Genomic DNA, 3,518 nt, shown 5'->3' with positions numbered 1-3,518 from the left:
ATCCTCTCAGCTGTCTTCGATACTGTGGACAACCTCCTTCTTCTGGAAGCAGTATTCAACCTTGGCTTCACTGATTCTGTCCTCTCCTGGTTCTCCCCCCCGACTCTGGTCACTCAGTCTCAGTCTCTTACACAGGCTCCTCCTCTGCCTTCCAGCCTCTAACTATCAGGGCTCTTATCTGGGTCTCACTCATGACCTCAGCTACCATTTCTATGAGGATGATTCTCAAATCTACTTCTCTAGCCTTGACCTCTCTTCTTAGATGTCTCACGTTTTCTTCCACCTTTGGGACATCTCTACTTAGATGTCCTGCTGACACCTCAAACTTATCCTGTCCAAAAGAGAACTCTTTAGCTTCCCATCCAAACCCTGGCCTCTCCCTATCTTTCCCATCAACATAGACAGCACTACTCTATTCTCCTTGCCTCCCAAGCAGAAAAACTTGCCATTATCCTCAAATAATCACTGCCATTCAACACACATATTCAATCTGTCACTAAATCCTGTTAGTTCTACATTCACAACATTGCTAAAACCCACTCTTACCTCTCCATCCAAACTGCTACTTTGCTGATTTAAGCACATATATCACATCTTGACTATTACATCAACCTCCTCACTGTCCTTTCGGCCTCCTGTCTCTCTCCCCCTCCTCATTTCTTACTTCTCTCTGCTGCCCATATCATTTTTCAAATAAAACATTCAGTCATTAATTCCCCACTCATCAAAAACCTCCAACCCACCTCTGCATCAAACAGAAAATCTTTTACTTTGAGCTTTCAAGCACTCAATCAACTCATCCCCTCCTACCTTGTCTTGTCTTCTGCTGTTGAGTCATCTCTGACCCATAGCAACACCATGGGCACATCTCTCCTAGAATGCCCCATCTCCCTCTGCAATTGTTCTGGAAGTGTATCTCTGGAATTTTCTTGGTTAAAATATGGAAGTGGTTTACCATTGCCTCCTTCCGCGCAGTAAATTTGAATCTCCGCCCTTGACTCTCTCCTGTGCCACTGCTGCCCAGCACAAGGGAGTCTTGACTTGTAGCAGATTGCCCTCCAGTTGCTAGCCACTGGCCAAACTAGGAATGGAATGAGTATGCCTCTACTTCACTCTCCCGCCCATAGCCGAGACTGGTAGAGTACTGGAAACTCTCCAGGTGAGACTCTGAGAGGGTTCCTCCTACCTTACCTCACAGATTTCTTAATATAACCCAGTCCTCACACTTTGTTTCTCTAATGCCAACCTATTCACTTGTACCTCGATCTCATCTATCTCACCATATCCTCCCTCTGGCCTGGAATTCCCTTCCCCTGTCATATATGACAGATCTCCACTCTCCCCACTTTCAAAAGCTTTCTTAAAAATCTTATCTCCTCCAAAAGGCCTTCCTGGACTTAGCCCTTGTTTCCTCTACTCCCTCTATCTACTGGAATATTTTCACAAGAACACCTCTTACGAAAGAAAAATGATAGCCCCTATTCAATGCTACAGCTGCATACATTCATATAGGCAGAGCACTGGCCTTTGGATTTGAAGGTGGTACTGCAGAGTGACATTCTACCTATGTCCCGGGCTAAGGCTGCTGGAAAGTAGTATGACCTAGTAGAAAGAACAGAGTCAGAGAAGTTAAATTCTAAACCTGGCACTGCCAATTGTTTCATTAATTAATTAATTCATTCATTCAATCCTATTTATTAAGAGCTTATGTGTGGAGATCATTGTACTATGTGTTGGGAAAGTACAATAGAACAATAATAGGTGATGTTCTCTGCCCACAACGAGCTCATAGTCTAGACAAGGGACAAATAAATAAAGGGACAGTCTAGACATTGGTACAAATAAATAAAATTACAGATATAGACGTAAGTACTGTGGGACTGAGAGCAGTGAGAAGAGCAAAGGGAGCAAGTCAGGGCAACACAGAAGGAAGTAGGAGATGAGGAAAAGTGGAGCTTAGTCTGGGAAGGCTTTGAAGGAGGGTAGAGTGATTGTTTGACATATTTGAGGAGGGAGGGCATTCCAGGCCAGAGGCAGGACATGGGCCACAGGTCGGTGGCAAGACAGATGAGATCAGGGCACAGTGAGAAGGTTAGCACCATTCATTCATTCATTCATTCATTCATTCATTCATTCATTCGTTCGTTCGTTCGTTCGTTCATTCCTTCCTTCCTTCCTTCAATAGTATTTATTGAGCGTTTACTATGTGCAGAGCACTGTACTAAGAGCTTGGAATGTACAAATCGGCAACAGATAGAGACAGTCCCTGCCCATTTATGGGTTTACAGTCTAATCAGGGGAGACAGAAGAGTGAAGTGTGTGGGCTGAGTTGTAGAAGGAGAGAAGTGAGGTGAGGTAGGAGGGGGCAAGGTGGAGGAGTGTTTTAGAGCCATTGGTGACAAGTTTTTGTTTGATGCAGCGGTCGATGGGCAACCACTGGAATCTTTTGAGGAGTGGGGTGACATGTCATGAAGGTTTTTGTAGAAAGATGATCCAGACAGCAGAGTGAAGTATGCACTGGAGTGGGGAGAGAGAGGAGGTTGGGTGGTCAGCAAGGAGGCTGATGCAGTTAGTCTAGGCGGGATAGGTTAAGTGATTGGATTAATGGGGTAGCAGTTTGGAAGGAGAGGTAAGGGTAGATTTTAACGATATTATAAAGGTGGGACCAATAGGATTTGATGACAGATTGAATGTTTGGGTTGAATGAGAGAGAGGAGTAAAGGATAACACCAAGGTTATGGGCTTGTGAGACAGGGAGGATGGTGGTGCCATTTACAGTGATGGCACTATTGCTTGCTGTATGACCTCAGGCAAGTCACTTGACTTCTCTGTGTCTGTTTCCTCTGCTGTAAAATGGGGATTCAAAACCTGTTCTCCCTCCTACTTAGACTGTAAGCCCCATGTGGGACAGGGACTGTGTCTGGCCCAATTGACCTGTACCTACCCCAGCGATTAGAAAAGTGTTTGACACATAATAAGTGCTTAACAAATACATAAAAAATTGTGCCCTAAAGAAAAGAGCTCAGAGCTGGGAGCCAGATGGCCTGGGTTCTAAACCCAGCTCCACAATATAGCTGCTGTGTAACCTTGGGTAAGTCATTCAACTTGTCTCTGCCTCAGTTTCTTCATCTGCAAAATGGGGAGATAATATCTTTTCTTCCTCCTACTTAGACACTGAGACCTGTGTGGGGCTTGATGATTTTGTATCTACCCCAAAGCCTAGTACAATACTTAGCACACAGGGTTTACCAAATACTATTATTATTATGATTTTTTCATTGTTATTATGAGCCTGATGTATGACCGACACTTGGGCTATCCTTGTATTCTAGAATAATTGTCCACTTCCAGGCTGATACCCAGGGAACATAGTCTAGTGAAAGGACACTAAGTTCAGGAGACCAGGGCTCAGGACCCAGTGGTCAGCTGTGTGACTTTGGGTGAGTCATTCAACCTCCCTGAACTTCTGTTTCTTTCTTTATAAAAAGAGAGTAACACCTCAATCACGGAGATGTGTA

General features: G+C 44.4%; 1 non-coding gene across 1 annotated transcript; it reads right to left on the bottom strand.

The window, feature by feature from the left end:
- Positions 1-1,039: 1,039 nt before the first annotated feature.
- LOC114813558 lies at positions 1,040-1,177 on the bottom strand. The gene has a single exon (XR_003761275.1). It is a non-coding gene; the product is annotated as a small nucleolar RNA SNORA7 (small nucleolar RNA).
- Between the last annotated feature and the right edge of the window lie 2,341 nt (positions 1,178-3,518).

This window comes from Ornithorhynchus anatinus, chromosome 7 (assembly GCF_004115215.2).
Source record: "Ornithorhynchus anatinus isolate Pmale09 chromosome 7, mOrnAna1.pri.v4, whole genome shotgun sequence".
NCBI classification, from domain to species: domain Eukaryota; kingdom Metazoa; phylum Chordata; class Mammalia; order Monotremata; family Ornithorhynchidae; genus Ornithorhynchus; species Ornithorhynchus anatinus.
This window is presented reverse-complemented; position numbering and strand designations above follow the sequence as displayed.